A 19,524-nucleotide genomic window follows, 5' to 3' on the forward strand; every position below is an offset into this window, starting at 1 on the left:
ATAAATTGTTTATAATAAAATACACAGAAATATATGATAAAAATATAAGATTAGTCAGGGGTCAAGCAAGACATGAAATGTAGGGAAAAGTGACTCCTTTTGGACAGAGTAGGAAAAAGTGGGAGCTGAACAGGGAGAAGTGGGAGCAAAGCAGGAAACACAGTATATGTGTGTGTGTGTGTGTGTGTGTGTGTGTGTGTGTGTGTGTGTGTGTGTGGTTTTGAGCAAATACTTTATGTTCAAGTTGCAAGAGCACATTGTATTATAGTCTTTGGAGTCAGTAAATAAACTGTCACTTAATTAGTTATTACTTTCTGAAAGTTCTGTATAAAATGGAAGTCGAAATGATTTCCAAATTACTTTGAAACAACTCCCTGTAACATGTACATGGTACAAAGGCACCTTAACTTCACAAGATTCCATTCACCCTAATTTCACTGTTGCTGATTAAACTCTGACTATTCATACACAACACACAGAGGCATTAATGTCAATAAAGGACCGAACTATACCCCTCTTTCCAAATGAATCGACACAACCAAGAATATGTATCGCAAGTGCATCTATTTTTAGAAAGAGGGATTTTCTTAATACAACAAACTCACTTTCTAGCTTAATTACAACATTCGATTGATAAGATTGCAAATTTATTGTTTTATTATTTGCCTACATACTTTCAGCAACATCATGCATGGTTAAATAGTTTATGCTTTACTGCTTTTTTCATATTTTCACAAAAATGAATGTCAGATAACAACCTTAACTTTACAAAGTTGCAGCACTTTCCGAATTCCACAACACAGCATACTTCAATATGTTTTTGAGCGACTTGATTATATTTCTAAACTAAATCTTTCATTACATACTATTTAGACTTTGCTTTCTATGAATGGTATATTTTTTTTAACATATCTCCCAAATTATTTATGACACAGAAAATCTAATGAAGTAGCATTTCCTAGACACAGCAACGTCTGCCTTATAGGTTCACCAGTTAAAATATTTATTAAAAAATTAAATTAGAAAGTGCTTTTAGCTGATTATATTCTTAAAACACAAATTACTATTTACATATTGATGTTTAGGATTGAAACAGAAATTGGTATGTTTTCATTATCAAATAGTAGGCCTAACCTGTGGAAATCAGCAGTGAAAGCTTGCTCTGCAAAGGGTTTATGTCAGTCATCTATTAAACAGGTGCCTGTGAAATGTGCAAGAGTATGTTTCTAGGTGCAATTAGTACCAACACTGCATGCAATACATTTTGCCTAGGGCTATATAACATAACAGTTATAACTTCCTGGCTACAGCAAAAAAGCATCTCAAAAGTCATCAACTGCTGTCAGACATTGCATGTAAAAAAACAAATCACAGGATGAAGTCATTTTCACTTTCATAATAGATAAAGGCAAAGTTTTCATTTCTTAGACAACTTAGTCATACACTTTGCCTGGAAGTGTGACCCCTGGTTAGTTTCTTTCATTTTATTAGGAAATATGCATTTTGTTTATCTGTTATTGCAATGTACAGTGGCAGGGGAGGAGCACAAATGTATAGTTTCATTTCATAAGTTTTGGAAAACATGCCCTATGTGTCACCACAAGTTCTGGGACAGGAAAATTTTTTAATTACGTCCCAACATAAATGGCAAATACGGTAGGTATAAATGTTACCTATATGAACTGCTGTCCAATCTAATCACCCATGTAGGTGTTAATGTTCTTATCTATATGATCTGCAGTTCAACGTAATCATCCAGATATGTGTTAATGTTTATCTATATGCATATTTAAAGGTGGTCAGGTATGAGTATGCTCAACAAAGTTGGGCACATAGAAAATTGTGGCTAAATAACATGTAATATTTCAAATCTTATAATTTCTAAACCTTTTTAACTCTGCTAATGAACATTTTCTTGGGAGAAAAGATATCTCAATTCATTCTCCTCAAATCCATGGGACATATTTAAGGGTGTATGGCAAAATGAAGAGTGGAGAATTATGTTTTATCAAAAGAGAATTCCAGTTTACTTCCTATATACATTAAAGGTAGTTTAACTTCAAAGGCAAATGACGGCAGCTATGCTGTGTAAAGAGAGGTCAGGGTCTGATCCAGGCAATGACAGACAGCAATGATATGAACGGAGAGGTCAGGGTCTATTCTAGGCAAACGAAAGGTGGCGTTGCTGTGTAAGCAGATCAGGGTCTATTCTAGGCATATGAAAAACAGCTTTGTTGTGTAAATAAAGATCAGGGTTTATTCTAGGCATATGAAAGGCAGCTTTGCTGTGTAAACAGATCAGGGTCTATTCTAGGCATATGAAAGACAGCTTTGTGGCATAAATAAAGATCAGGGTCTATTCAAGGCATATGACAGGCAGCTGATATAAAACTACCATCCCTTGTCTTGAAGTGCATTGATATCCTAAAGACAATTACTAATGATGGGCACATTCCTTGTCTTGAAATGCATTGATACCCTAATAACAATTACTAATGATGGGCACATCCCTTGTCTTGGTGTGGATTGATATCCTAATCACAATTACTAATGATGGGCATATCCCTTGTCTTGAAGTGCACTGATATCCTATCCTAATGAAAATTACTAATGATGGGCACATCCCTTGTCTTGAAGTGCACTGATATCCTAATGACAATTAATAATGATGGACACATCCCTTGTCTTGAAGTGCACTGATATCCTAATGACAATTAATAATGATGGACACATCCCTTGTCTTGAAGTGCACTGATATCCTAATGACAATTAATAATGATGGGCACATCCCTTGTCTTGAAGTGCACTGATATCCTAATGACAATTAATAATGATGGACACATCCCTTGTCTTGAAGTGCACTGATATCCTAATGACAATTAATAATGATGGGCACATCCCTTGTCTTGAAGTGCACTGATATCCTAATGAAAATTACTAATGATGGGCACATCCCTTGTCTTGAAGTGCACTGATATCCTAATGACAATTAATAATGATGGACACATCCCTTGTCTTGAAGTGCACTGATATCCTAATGACAATTAATAATGATGGGCACATCCCTTGTCTTGAAGTGCACTGATATCCTAATGACAATTACTAATGATGGGCACATCCCTTGTCTTGAAGTGCACTGATATCCTAATGACAATTAATAATGATGGACACATCCCTTGTCTTGAAGTGCACTGATATCCTAATGACAATTACTAATGATGGGCACATCCCTTGTCTTGAAGTGCACTGATATCCTAATGACAATTACTAATGATGGGCATATCCCTTGTCTTGAAGTGCACTGATATCCTATCCTAATGAAAATTACTAATGATGGGCACATCCCTTGTCTTGAAGTGCACTGATATCCTAATGACAATTAATAATGATGGACACATCCCTTGTCTTGAAGTGCACTGATATCCTAATGACAATTACTAATGATGGGCCCATCCCTTGTCTTGAAGTGCATTGATATCCTAATGACAATTAATAATGATGGGCACATCCTTTGTCCTGATGTGCATTGATATCCTAATGATAATTAATAATGATGGACGTATTCCTTGTCTTGAAGTGCATTGATATCCTAATGACAATTACTAATGATGGGCACATCCCTGGTCTTGGTGTGCATTGATATCCTAATGACAATTAATAATGATGGGCACATCCTTTGTCCTGATGTGCATTGATATCCGAAAGACAATTACTAATGATGGATACATTATTATAGGGCTAAATTTAGTTATTTCAGGTGTTATTGTATTTATATAAGTTTTAGAAGAGAAGATATATTTGTGTATAAATTTTATAAATTCTCTCCATAAACTTAATAACAGTATGTCTGTGATACAGGAGTAACTCTATAGTCACTGTTAGATTTAGAGGCAGAGATTTGGGGTCAATACAATGTTATCAGCAGCTGTGCTATGGTGTCAAGTTACAGTGCTGAGAAATTGAAACAAGTAGGATAGTTGGATTATGTGCTTGTAAAGCTAATTAAAATCAATTATAGCAAGTTTGCTGTAATACTTAAACATTAAAATTAGTGACCAGTTGAAGGGAAATTTGAATCTCTTTTGGTAGGTATAAAGTGCTTAAAATAGAGTTGGGCAGTTATAGTTTAATTTTGAATTAATTTGCTCATAAGGATAAAGTTTACAGGTAATTTCTTACTTAATATAATATTTTTGGAAATTCTACCATACAGTATCAGTGGGAAAAGAGTGTGCATGGAAAGTAGATATATGGCTTTATTTTGGAGTACATAATTTAGATTCTGTGCATTTTGATATGTAGATTAGAGTTAGATAAAGGGTCTGCACCTAACACAATCAGACCAGAAGTTCAGTTCTAGAATAGGTCTTCAGTGAATGCTCTCTCTGAAGTCCACTAGGATTGTTTAAAAAGCCAGGTCAAACATAGTGCAGGGAATAGCATGAAGAACTAGAGGTAACAGAATTCCATTAAATATAGAAAATAAAAACCCTCTTGCTTGTGACTAATTCTGGGTAGTGCAGTTAGATCAAATAGGTACTACTACAACATCCCCTGTCTTGATGCACATTGACATCCTAAATGTCAATTACCAATGACAGACACATCCCTTGTCCTGATGTTCATTGATATCCAAATATCAATTACTAATGATGGACACATCCCTTGTCTTGATGCACATTGACATCCTAATGTCAATTACCAATGGCAGGCACATTCCTTGTCTTGATGTGCATTGATATCCAAAATGTCAATTACATGTACTTATGACAGGCACATACTATGTCTTGATGTGCATTGACATCCAAAATGTCAATTACATGTACTTATGACAGGCACATACCATGTCTTGATGTGCACTGATATCAAAATTAAACTCTGCAATCTAAAGAGATAGACTTTACAGGTGATGATAGGCAAGATAGGTGACAGGCAAACAAGTGGACAAAATACTAAAGTAAACTGTAGGTAATAACTGCTGGAAAGAGACAAGACAGATAAGAAATCGATTTAAATGAGCATAATTAAAGAAAAACTCTCAACAACGACTGATAGATTTGCAGACTTTGCTTCAAATGTCTTTATGCCTATATCTAGTTATATGCAACAGAGAGAGCAAGCTGACTGAGGCAAGAAATATTTATTTATTTACTCTACTCTAAAAACTTTAATATACAATATATTATTCATTAGTAATTTTTACTTGGCATATTTCTGAGAATGGCTTAGTTTCAAGCTGGCATATATTCTAGTAAAATTATCTGAAGACAGTGGGAAAATGGATTCTGTATATCCAAAATGTTACCAGAATGTGAAAAAGCTTTTAAATCTATATTATCTACAATAAAGACAATGTGATTCAAATCAGATTTCCACTGCCCTATGTGAAGATCTGAGAATAACTACTTAGGGGCCATGTTCTGGTGACCTTTGATCTAACAAATGGATATGCAGCTGTCAGAAATTTGCAAGTGAATCAAATCATTTGGCACATAACTGATGCTCTTCAGCCATACTACACAGTCTTCCAAATGTGGAGATATGTCTTCGTCAGATTGGCTGATAAAATCAGCAATTATGGTAATAGCAAGGTAACTAGAACATGACCCCTATGCAGTCAAAGCCAGATCTTCATGTAGGACAGTGGAGATCTGATTTTAATCACATTGCATTTAAACACCCAAACAACGAACTACAGTGTTAACTGAGTGAATTTTTAGGAGGTTCAGCTGTTCAGCTTAGCACATCAGCATGCTACAAGCCACAGACACATCAACGCATTCAATACTGAAGCTAATTTTGAACACTACTGGAATTCAACTGGAACTTAATACATATGGACTTTGTGATAGAACTTTTAGGACTATTTGAGATTTAATTCAAAATACTCTTAAGTTCTTTTTTAATTTTCACTGTGTTTTCCTGGGAAATAAGTTTTGGTGAATTTTACATAACTTGTTGGTTTTTGCTCTTTTCTGTTACTTAGTTTAAGACTATAGAGTTGTAATGTGTTATAGTGGGGTTACACTATTCTCTTGCTCTTTCTTCTATCTTACAGTCATTGGGAATGTTCAAACGATTAAGGACTGCTGATTACCCATCTCACTTATACCCTCTTAATATGATGAAACCATCTGGTCTGAATTATTTTACCTGCAGACCACATACTGACTGGGTTAACTCTCCCAATTCTGTTCCTCCTTGACTTCAATGCTGCAGACATACAGGTTATAACTCAAATACTTGATTCATCAGTTAATTATACAAAGTTATTATGGAAGGCCTAGGAAGAAGGAACAGCTGCTGGCAGCCAAAAATGGGGCTAGTGAACATGCTTAGTGTATCTAGTTTTGGCAAACTGGCAACATTTTTAGCAGGGATGTGGGGGAGTCCAATAAAAATGTGTAGAAGAAACAATTCACATACATATGCTAATGTCAGAATCACAAAGTGCTTGGTGATATATATCTTTCTGGTACAAAAAATCAGCCCCTCCACCCCCACCCTGCCATCCCACTAAGTTTCTGGTGACAGGAAATAGTTTCCTAAATAGGCCCATCCAATTTCTTAACTTACGGCTATGATTTGACTTTCACAGATATTATTGTTTAATAATTAAAGATATGGATATGTTTATGAATTATGTGTTTCAGGCTGTGTTGTTACTGAAGTTGATGTGAGGCATGTACACTACCATAGATAATTCACAGTATGTAGATAGTGAGAAACCAAAAGTCATTGAGTACAAGAACTAGCCACCCATCATAGACATGTGGCTTCAAGTTAAGTACAATATCTCAAAAATGGCCTGGAAGGCAAATATTTTAAACTGCATCAAGCTGTATTTCAGAATTGCCACTGATGAAAAGGGTGTGTGTTTGCACTGTGATCATCACTTTGGTGTCAAAAATGACTTTTAGACAGGAAAAATGCAGGCAAACATTTGGGGTGCATCAACTTCTTTTACCACGAACTACCAATGACTTTTTAGGGCAAGTGATTAACATTTTTATTATTTGTTTTATTATAGCTATCCAAAAATACTGACCTTTCTGACCTCACTTTTTGCATGACTTTTTTATATTAGGCAGGTGGATGCAGCATTAAAGTTGTGCATAACAACTGTCCCTTGCACTCTCAATGTATACAATACTGCTGCCAATTTTATCCCCCCCCCCCCATATCTACCTCAGTTTTGACTTTTCTGTGTCCTTTCATCTCTAGAAACCACTGCTATGTAAATGTACAGAAAAACAAACAAATAATGATTCATTCTGAAATTCTCTAAGTGTAATTAGAGGACAGCTACCATGAAGTTTCAACATAACAATCTAATGATTCACAACAACTTCATTTGCCAGCAACACAAAAAATTGACCATGTTAACAAATGAATAAACCAGTGAATGTTATTAATCATGATTACATGGCCTGTCTCTATCAATGTGGAAAATAAATTTGGATGAAATTAAAGAGGTGACCTAAAAAGTGTTTACTTTACTACTACAGGAAACAAAATGTACATGTTTAAATTATAAGGGGTGGGCGAGGAATACAATAGCTCAAAATGTGTACATCCATTTCCAATTGTAAACATCATTCAATATGGCCACATTGTCACCTCCCTCACTAAATAGCATTACTGTAGTGCCTCTTAAGGTCTGCATTTTTTTAATTGCCCTTTTCATAATTACAAAATTCTCCTTAAATTACCAGAATTTCAACAAATCTGTAAAAGCTTATATCCTGCTCTGCCAATGAAGCTCCCAAATGCACATGGAGCAAAGTCACTGGAGCTGGAAAAGCTGACCACCATGACCTCTTTTTGTAGGTGATGAACCTCCATCATGAATATACTCATCAAGTTTCACTATTGTAAATGTCCTAAAAAAATGAACTAAATTAAAATCATTAAGACTGATGTCATAGCTAACGATGACAATGTTGTCAGAAAAGAGAGAGCTATATCCCATATATTCTGTGCAGGCAGGGCAAAAATAACTCATCGGTCAAATTATCTGATGCCTCGTGAGAATTCACACACTATAGTAAAGTGTATTTTTTCAGACAATACAATTTTACATAACATCAGAACATTATCAAGATGTATTACACCTTATGGAGCTGACTGTTAAAATGGCCTCACCCACAGCCCACTTGTGATAATCAAGTTTTATCTGTGAGACAAATGCTTTGATGCAAATGAGAATGTTATTAACTGAATTCATGCAAACTTTAACCATCAATCAACGCTTTTTCTATGAAGGCACAAGTTTGATAAGAGGTTTTGTTATTCAAAATTTTTTAAATAAAACTTATAGGAATGCTCCTAAAGTTTCATTAAAAGAATACTGTTTCAACTGAAAAAGGCAAGGGTAGGGTGGGGTGGGGTGAGAGGACTACACCTTAATTAAACTATACCCTCCCACCAATCCACTTGTGTGACTAGAGTTTGAGCTAATTATTAACAAGGCTACACTGTATATAATACTGACAAAACAGCATACCAGCATTGTCAGAGATAATGGGTTTAACAATTATATGAACATTTCCTTGCATAGCCCAGTTCAACATTTCCCAAATGCTGCTGACTTAGCAATGACTTGCTTAAATATAATAACATAACCAGTTCATATCGGATTTAAAGAGAGAAATGTTTTTCACAGCAACAAGGAATCATAGGATCTGATACTCCTGAAGTTTGTTTGCTTGATTGTGTATTTTTATAATGTAATTATTTTACCATCTGGAATATGAACATTTTAGGTAACTCTGTCCCTCCCCCCTTTCCGATATTATGAGCACTCTTAACCCCCAACCCCAAATGTATGTACCTCTGTACCCATATAATAATAAAGATGCAGGGATTTATTAAATTATGGGGAACATGGGTAGTGTGGGGTGGGAGAATGTCCCCAGGGCTCATTCAACTTGCAACACTCTGGTTAGAACACATGCATACATTCATTATTGACTGGATGGTGTTTTATGCCTTTTTTTAAATCTTAAAGATGATTGATGATAGTAATAGAGACAGCATTAAAGTTTTGAGAATACTCCTATATTCTGGGCAATTGAAAGGAACAATGATCATGTACAATACATTACACTTGTACAATACGCCAATCACACTTGTGCAATACATACATATCTGGCAGTGGCATCAGAAATGTACTATTTTGCAGGAATTTAAACTCGCTAAGTTTGGCAGAGATATGGTCTAAAACTGTGTAAAGTTTTCCCTGCTCTCCCAGATATAGATAATATGTATTTGTTCATCCTGACTTACATATTATTCTTTAACAATTCTTTATATTTACAAAATAAGGGCCGTCCATTTAGTATGTACACATAGAGGGGGGTAACCCAAATGCATATGCTTGCGTTGGGCGGGGGGACTGATAATGTACATTCACATTGGAAATGGGGGGGGGGCCTCGATAATTTGTCTAATACATAACTTGTTCGAATGGGTTCAGTCGGTATTTGAATTTTAGTGGACACTAGATAAACTGTTTAAAGTTACGCAGCTTATTTCTTTGATGCAGCCAGACATTCAATGTCTGTGGACTGTTTTATTAAATATGTTAATATTATTAATACTTTATGATTTCTGTGTGGATTAAATATAAGCCATTCTAGAGAATTAGGGGGGTTAGGGGGTGGGTGCGTCAAGCATACATACGCAGGTGGGGTGTGTGTAAAAAAGTATGCACATGTACAGGGGAGGGAGGGTCAAACTTTGCCTGTTTTTTGCGTATGTACTAATTCAAAATTATAAATCAGCACCACACAGCCAGTATTGTGTTGATGTCATTAAACGACACTATGAACGTAAATATTCAAATAAGAGTGGGCCACATGGACAGTTCCATAAAAGTAACTGTTACCCTGTTTAGAAAAGAAAGCAGTAGCAGTGTAGTAGTAGAATTGATCTGCAACTGTAAAAACAAATGCAGGTGTCAAATATGATCAAATAAACACAGACCCTTCATGTTTCAGCCCAAAGAACCAAAATACCCTATTAATATGATGCATTCCATAACATCTTTAAAATGTTATTCAGCAGAGAAAATCTGTGGTATGTGACATGACATGGTGGGACAGAAGTACGTGATTAATATCATCTGTACTACATGCCCCCCTTATAGGGACATAAATGTAACATGACATGATGGGACAGATGGACATGATTAATATCTACAATATGTCCCCAATCACTAGGGGCCACATCCTCATAAACTTTTGCCAGAAGAAGCCAAAACCTGAACTTTGTCTGACATTATCAAATTTTATTTCAATCCATGAAGTGGTTCAAAGGTTACTGAGTGGAAATTGAAGGACAAAATTTAAAAGAAGGAGAAAATTAAATTGGCTTGGGTTTTCTAACTGTAAAACCTCAGGCTTTATATCTGAATACTCAGTTATCCTGCTTTTTATCCAGATAGTACAAGGAGTTTAGCACCTCTCTTGCACACATAACAAATTTCTCTATACCGGGTACATAGAAATCATCTGTAGAATTCCCTTGTCCTCAACACAAGATTTGCCCTTTGAAAAGGTTCACCCTTTAAACTGGACACAAACTTTTCACTTCAGAACCAGTTGCATTTTGCCAAAATAGTGTTGCTTTTGTTTCTTGGGACTCATCCAAAACCTGTCATGATATTGGCACTGCTATCAAGGCAATTACTACTGCATCTTACCAGATCAAGTCATGCTGTTCCAGAAATAACATGACAAAAAAGAACGCTTTACCTCACAAAATTCTAAACTCTCCCATCACGCACCTTTCTCAAAATCATTTCAAATTAAATGCTGCAAATTTTATTCATCAAATAATATCGATAAAATTAAAGTCAGCCAAGTTCTTTAAAAAGAGAAAAACAATGTACAGTATATAATCGCTGATAAGACAAGTCCAATTGCAAATGCACAGACCCACATCTGCTGTCACATACTGTACTTGAAGATCTGGGTCTATGCTGGTTGTTCAAAATATTATTCCTAACAAACTGCACAGATCCAGATATGCTGGTGCATCATGTGATTGCAGATCTGGGTCTGTGATATTTGCAGTTGGACTAGTCTTTTCAGTGAGTATATATGGTAGAATCCAGGTATGTCATCTAGAACTAATGTCATTGTTTGGAAACCATTTAGGGGCCCTGAGTAGTCTAAAATGCTGAACAGTTTAACAGACATCTAACCTTTTGTCTGTGTGGGTTACAGTTTCAGAGTATTCATAAATGTTGGTATGTGAGAAAGCCTGCCAGCATCTTCTGATGGGTCTTTGGTTCTTCCTAGGGTTTCCCCAGGTTCTTCTTCCACCGGATATGCTGGCCACTTCCATCAGGTGTTTCCACTTACTTGAAGTGCAAGCCATCTGCAAAGTTTGGAAATTATATATCATGTAAAAGATACAATACAGAAACCATGTCTTATTTCAGTCAGTGACATTGACAGTGACTTTGACTTTTGATATTTTAACCATAAAAATCAATAAGGTTTTTCCTTATCCCAAGTGCAAACCATTTACAAAGTCTGGTAAATGTAAATGATGGAGAACTGAAGTTATTGTGTTGACATCATTTTTCTTCTTTCAAGTAACATTAACTATTGACCTTTGACCCTAAAGCTGATATCATTCATACTCATCCAAAGTATAAGCAATCCACAAGCTTTGGCAACTGTAGTTGGTGAAGATGGTGGACAACTTGAGTCACTGGGCGGAAACATACAAACATCACAACAATACACTCCAGCTTATGGCAGGCACACAAACACTAACTGTGAATCTTTTCCCAAACCCTCTTTAAATAAGAGTCCCTCAAAAGGACTGATTCTCTACAGGATGTAAAGAATTTCCTGGAATTAAAGACAACAGACTTGTATCTTTTAACTGCCGAGTGTTTAAAATATTTCTGATATTCTTCATTATTAACAAAATTTTCAAATTAGCTGCTGTGGTAGATATACTGGATGCCATTTAGGACAAAGAAGACATGATTATAAGCCTTTAGCTGATAACACAATGTTGTAATGATCATCCATTTAGAAGGAATATTGACAACAATATTTTCAAGACTACCATATTGGTTGTACAACTGGCACCATTTGCTTTTAAGACCAACTAGATATCATAAGAAGTCTACTGAAGAAACCCCATGTTGATAAAGCCATCCATTTAAGAAGAAGAGTGATAACAAAACTGGCCATATTCAGGGTTAGTCATTGTCAATTAGGACTTACTACACACCAAAAGAACTCTTCTGATGAAAACCCAATGTAACAATGACTGTTTAAGAAAAGTAGTGTTCCATGTGCTTAATCTGTATTGTTTTTGACTTCTCTCCATCAGTATATGTTATAAATATTTGTATTTTGTAACTTACCTTTGTTCAAAACGAAGTTAAAGATCTACCTGACTAGTGACATTTATTTCATAAACAAAACAATTTCTTAACATAACTAATATTTTTCTATGATTACAGACTAAATATTCAGATCATTATAAATGGAGGTAAACATATTTAGTTTTATCTGAGTTTAGGACATAGTTTTCCACTTGGAAATTCCTAATCTTGCTAACAATTTTGAATGTTTTTAGAAAGGAAACTGACCTACATCCTGGCTCTATTATTGTATCTTAGCTTTTTATATTAATGTTGTTTACTTCAAAATTACTCATTCCTACCTTAACATCCAAAGTGGAATCAGTCTTTTTGTTGCGTTCAGTTTTTAATTTGCACCCAATCAAAATCAAGTTGTTCAAGTTTAAACATTATTCCAACATGATTAAGAGAAGGGGAGCAGGATTCTGGAATGGATTCATAAATAAGCAATTTTCCACTGCCAGTTTGTGTTTGTACAAATACATCCTTTCCTTCAAATACATCTGTAATGGTTTCTCTCTGGTAATTGGTCATAATTTTGATGTTAAACTTACAAAGTACCCATTTGATGTCAGTTACCATTTTTTGCCACAGTACAATGCACCACTGTCACATGCTATTGATTAGTTGTTATTACATATTAAGGGAGGCAACTCATAAACCCAAACAGATGTCACTAGGACAAAGCATTGAAATATCTGATTAATCCACCAAGGCATAGATAGCTTAACATATCGGTTCATTGGCAAGTAAATATTTGACGTTCCAGGGCATTGGCACATTAGCATATTTGAGACTACCTGCACATTAGCACATTCAATATTGCAACTGATTTGGAATACCACTGGAATTTATTTGGAATTCTATATATTCTGACCTGTGATAAAAGTTTCAAGACTATTTGAGATTTAATTCACAGTTCTTTATAAATTTTCACTTCGTATTATAGGGAAAAAATTATTTAATTTTACAAAACTTGGTTTTCACTCCATTCTGTTGTTTAGTTCAAGACTATAGAATCTTAACAGTAGCAAAAACAAGATCAGCACCATTTTTATTTAGAATCAACAAAATACTGTACGAAGTTTTTTTAGTGAAACCCATGTTGATATGACCATTCATTCTAAAGAAGCAATGATAGTTTTTTGTGGACATCATAGGAAGTCTTCTGGTGAAAGCACCATGACAATATGGTTTTCCATTCAGGACAAGTAGCAATAACAAAATATTAGATGGCTACTGTGGTGGCCATATTGGACCTCACATTGGCATCATTTTCGTTTAAGACCAACTAGATATCGCAAGTGTTTTGGTGAAAATCCCAATAAGACTTTCCATTCAGGAGTAGTAGCAATAACAAGACTTTTTAAATGGCTACTTTGGATGGTCATATTGGACATCAGATCAGCACCATTTTCATAAGAAAGTGATTTAGTGACAACCTCATGTTGATATGACAACCTAATAGGTGAACAGTAACAAGAATTTCAAGGCTGCTGTCGTGGCCATACTTGACATCAAATCAACACCATTTTCTTTAGAACCAACTATCACAGGAAACCTTTTGGTAAAAACCCAATCATGATATGACCATCCATTCAGAAGACACAATGACAACAAGTATTTCAACCTGGCTGCTGTGGTGGCCATGCTGTATTTCTGACCAGCACCATTTTCATTTAGGACTAACTAGATTAATGTGTTTATAAAGAAGGAGTACTGATAATATAAAGAAGGAGTACTGATAATATAAAGAAGGAGTACTGATAATAAACATGTGCTAGTGGATGATTCAACAATAAACGCAAGACTATTCCAAAAGCTCTTTTGGTCTATAACCAGTCAAACTAAAAATCTTAATTTTGTACATGCTAATTTCCCACAATCTCCAAGACTGAAGAAAAAGAATTGATAACCAGTAAATTCTTGCTTGGCCAGATCATGAAATGCAAAATTATTCACTGAACTACCAAGCACTATGCATTGTACATATATGTAAAAAAAATAATGGTTAAAAAGTCGACTAATGGGTAAAGTTTTGTTTTTTCTATCAGATAAGCAAAAACACTTTCATGTTTGTTTCGCTTGAGTGAATCAACCATGAATCTTGAATTAAGTATGCCTTATCATAAAAACACCCACTTGCATGATTCAGTTTTGGGTTGGTTTTTCTTTTTTAAAAGATAATAACACTAAATTGCTACAATCAAACATGCCAAGGTTTAGTCTTTCTTTTCTTCTCCTCTGAGATGAAATAAACTAAAATACGCATATTGCTCACTTGTCAGCAATGAGTGCTTTCCTCCAAGGTATGTGTGCATTCACAGTGTCATTTGTTTGGTATGGTATGGTGTTTTATGGCAAAGCAACATGAGTATATTATCACCTGAACAACTAACTATACAATGAATTCAGCCCATGTGCAGTATATCACAGAAAATAATCTGTCCTAATAGATGTTTATAATGTTGAATAAATTTATACACACACGCACACTCCACGTATTCAATTACTATGATGTAAAATGGAAAATATTTACTGTAAGCATATGCAAAATATTGTACGACCATGCATGAGAAATATTTGGTATCCCTTCATTTTCTTTTGCACACTTCCTGATCCAACTCATAATTGTGTTGAAATATGATGGACATAAGTACTGCACACAGTACAAGATGCACCCACCACATGTATTTAGGTCATGTACAAACAGCAGATGTACCCACCACACATCTTAAGGTCACCTACAAACAGCACATGATACACCCACCACACATATTTAGGCCACATACAAACAGCACATGATACACCCACCACACATCTTTAGGTCATGTAAAAACAGCACATGATTCACCACCACACATCTTTGGGTCATGTAGAAACCCAAACCAAAATGCATGCTTACCACAAGCTTGCAAAAGAAATTTTTCCAAGTCTGCAAGCTTGCAAAATCTAAAATACTTGATGTAAGCTTGCACAAGCTTGCAATAATCTGCATGAATGTTGAAAGTTGGCAGTTCTGCATGAGATCAGCACTTCCTGAAATGTTGATGAATATAAGTTGTGACTAGATCATGCTCAATATAAGAAACTACACTGTCAAATTAAAAGATGTTACCGGTAATCTAGCCTTTATTGAAAACTTTTCGATACCCTACACCCCAACATAAATATTCAAATATCAAAAATGGGGTGACATGGGTCAGTGAAAACTTGGACAATGAAGTGCCATTCGTTTAATATGTGTTATAGCCCTTTCAAAATGGATGGCAAAACCAAAATTTAGGAGCTCATTAACACATTAACCCCTGGAGGTTTTTGTCATTTTCACCTGAAATTTGAGTAGGAAACACATTTTGAAAGCAATATCTGAATACATCCTAAAACATCAACTTCCAGGTGATTTTCCAATAACCTAATGACTAGTTGCTAGAAACGTTGTTTTTCATTGGTTATTTGGCTCATGAATGAGCAGAAGGGTAAAAGTTGGAGGTTTTTTGGGTTTCTTTGCTTAACGGACCCATTATTTTAGTTTCGAGACCACTCTTTATTCCAAATGCCCATCTTATCCTACTCTTTCCAAAGGTTCATCTGTCTGTTTGCAGTTCATACCTGTCTGCCTTCGATCTGAGACCAAGGAGTCTAAAATCTGGACGCAAAATCGGATTCTGACCATGGGCAAATTTTGGGTGGAAAAAATTGGGTCCAAAAAATGAGGTTTTTCACTGTACACCTCTCCCTCGATAACTTGCGCACAACGGGGTCCACAAACATAGATCGCACTATAAGCGAGGCGCGAGTTACCAAGGGACCTCCAAAAATTGAAAATAATCGCTTTGACATCGAGAAACCCGTGGGGGGGGGGGGACCGGCGTTAGGGGACTGGGCTGTTTAATGACTGAATCCTCATTTTACAATCACATCAATAATAATATTTAATAATGCGCTTTTTCTAATGAAGTTGTTCATTATTCAGTTTAAATAACATTTTTTTCTCTCAAAATATCTAACATATGAAAGATTGAACAACCATCACGTGTACGCAAAAATCTGTGTATTACATCACTGCTTTTTGTTTTCTTGATGAGTATGGTTCCCGTAGTGGTGTTTAATAGTATCTTGCCAAATCGGTAGTCCATAATTTGGGAACTAGACTAACTGTTGATACACCACCAAACAAGATTCCTTTTTTTTAAAAACATGCGACATTTATTTCATGACATGTCTACGTCGAAACTCAATTTCTTATTGTTCAATTAGTACAATGTTAATGTCATAATTTCAGTGGAAGTAATAATGAAATTTCTAATCATCCATGAGGATATCTCTAAATACCAGTTGAAGAATTCTCTGAACCTCTGTGAAATCAAGCTCGATATTTTACGAAGTATTCATTTCGCTTGGCTGCCTTGTTATCTTTGATCACATTTATGAAAGAGTTGGTTAATTTAAGGTAGTTTCTGTTACATACATAATAACGTTTATTACAGTGTTCAATTGATCAAATGAAGTGAATTCACCCGACATATGACCGAGGCCGCTAGATTTTAAGTTACTCCGAATTTTGTGCCTTTCAACTTTTCTTTTATTCCACCTCCTGTTTTATTCAAAAGACACAATTAACATGATAATACAAAGGAGGCCAGCTTTTAATTCAGTGCAACAATACAACAAATTCTTCTGCAATTCAGTTATCAAAACACGGTCAGCACTTAATTATGTTTTCAGAGAAACGCTCGCAGACATAGCTTTTACGGTAGACTGATGCATTTTACGTTTAATTACAAGAGGACACATTGCATTTATGATGATTACACTTAAAAGGAACTAAAAGATGGAACTAGAACACAAATTTCAATTGATAAAAAAATTATTTAATTTGTATTTATTTATTAAAGTACTGCCTCCTATCGGCGTAAGTGACATTTTCATTGATTGAAATTTCCTTACATATCGTTAATTGCGGTGTACTAGGAATGTTGTTTGGAAAGAAAATATAAAAAATTTTATGAGCTATTTTTAAATTTGATATTTCATAGTATTGATTAAAATTTCCAGGACCTATCTACCGTTTTCAATGATAAACCAAGCGACACATCAGAGTTTCCTTTACCAATTTTGATCATGATTTTCTTCAAGTTCAACAAATAGGGATAAATTTTTGGGGTATTTTCGAGTTTAAAAAATGGGATCCACGCCTGACACCGCGTTATAAGCGGGTTCGCAAGTTAACTGGGCGCGAGTTATCGAGGGAGTGGTGTATTTTGTAGTACAACTAGACTTCCATTTTATCTGGTATCATTGTAGAGCTACAGCTGTCTACCTTTCTATAATACCATACCCTTTAGTGTATCAAACATGACCTTGACACTACAGAGTTCAGCAGTAGGCTACTACCTCCTGCCACATAAACTCTGGTGCCAGGGGTAATGTGTTAAAGGATGATCTTGAATAACACTTACTGATATTTCTTTGACTTGATAAGTGATTTTGGAATGTTGAACTAAAAATGAAATGCTTTTGCCAAAGAGGTAAATACTCAGGGTTTCTTTCCTGGTTACATAGTACATGTTGCTGTAATCTATTTCAGTGGGTCATACCTGAATCACACCAGAAGCAGAAGAGGACACAGAATTTTATTTTGAGGATTTTGTTTAGAAGAGCTAGTTCAGAGTAATTCAAATGGCAAACATTCTTGTTTTCACCTTATAGTTTATCATTCTGACAGAAGATGGGAGGGAACCTTACCATTTGACACCATCTTCCCCAAGTGGATTTCTACATGGAACTAAATTAGTAGAACATTTCCAAAGCCATGCAGAACAAAAGTATAAAGAGTTCCCTCACACAGATCCCATTCATATGCTCTTATTTTTATCTGATAAATGACTATTAAATGATTTGATGACTGCATTCTTTTCTTTCATCATGAAGATCTCATGCTAATTAATGTTACCATATATTAACATTTTTCATTTTAATATTTGATATTACATGTTTTTTGCACATCAAGAGCTAGAAAAATGGAGATATGTGACCAAGTATAGAATAATTTAATTGATGCCATATCAGTTCTTCTGATGCAGCTAACTAGGTCAGCTTTGTTTGCAAGCTTATAATTAATAAGCTCATGGAAGCTCATAATTGGCAAGCTTGCGCGGTTTCAAATCTAAGCTTGCATAAACTTATATTGCAAGCTTGCTGCAATCTTAATAATAACCTTGCAACTTTGGTTTGGGAACACCACTTGATACACCCACCACACATCTTCAGACCATGTACAAACAACACATGATACACCCACCACACATCTTTAGGTCATGTACAAACAGCACATGATACACCCACCACACATCTTTAGATTCAGTTCAAATAGCACATGATACACCCTCCACACATCTTTAGGTCATGTACAAACAGCACATGATACACCCACCACACATCTTTAGGTCATGTACAAACATGCATCATTCAAGGTGCTCTCTGTCTTGAATAGAACTGTAAATCTGAGATTTCAGTCTATTGAAAAGTAAAATGTTGAACAGAATAAGTTATTCCACAAAACTAAATTGTTAACAGGGGAGAATGACAGATGTGAATAATTGTAACGTGCACTGCTATACATAGGATCAATTTCTTGACATGAGAACATCTAAAACTCTCAATGCTGCATTACAGAGGGTCAATCTCATCATATCCAAAGTTTCTAAATATACTTGCTTAGGCACTACAATGGCTCGGTGGTTAGTGTTTTGGAGTTGTTACTAGATAGATGCAGTTTTGATACCTGCTAGACATGACTGGGTCAACCAGTGAGGTATGTCTCTGGGCAAGGTACTCAATTCCAAATGCCTTGCCTCAATGTAACCTTTCATATGTTCATGTGCTATTAAAATATTAGCAAAACAATCAAGCAACCAACCAAATGCTTTCTAGCAGCCTACTCTTTAACTATCAGGATATTTGCTTTTTTATGCAGCAACAATCCTCATGTAACTGTATCACATTCCCTAGCTGACAATGAACACTATTACATTCAATAGCTGAGATTGAACACTATCACAAGCCCTTGCTGAGAATGAACACTGTATCACATTCCCCAGCTGAGGATGAACACTATATCACATTCC

The 19,524-nt window shown here is 35.4% G+C and overlaps 1 protein-coding gene and 1 long non-coding RNA gene across 10 annotated transcripts in view; one reads left to right on the forward strand and one right to left on the reverse strand.

Annotated features, from left to right (window-relative positions):
- LOC149804532 (calpain-9-like) overlaps positions 1-19,524 on the reverse strand; it is a 170,947-nt gene that overhangs the window by 121,032 nt on the left and 30,391 nt on the right. The window lies entirely within an intron of this gene.
- LOC149804533 (uncharacterized) lies at positions 1,459-18,294 on the forward strand. Its single transcript, XR_016416091.1, has 2 exons — positions 1,459-1,656; positions 17,985-18,294. It is a non-coding gene; the product is annotated as an uncharacterized LOC149804533 (long non-coding RNA).

This window comes from Sinohyriopsis cumingii, chromosome 2 (genome assembly GCF_028554795.1).
Source record: "Sinohyriopsis cumingii isolate HCF-2022 chromosome 2, ASM2855479v2, whole genome shotgun sequence".
In the NCBI taxonomy this organism is placed as follows: Eukaryota; Metazoa; Mollusca; class Bivalvia; order Unionida; family Unionidae; genus Sinohyriopsis; species Sinohyriopsis cumingii.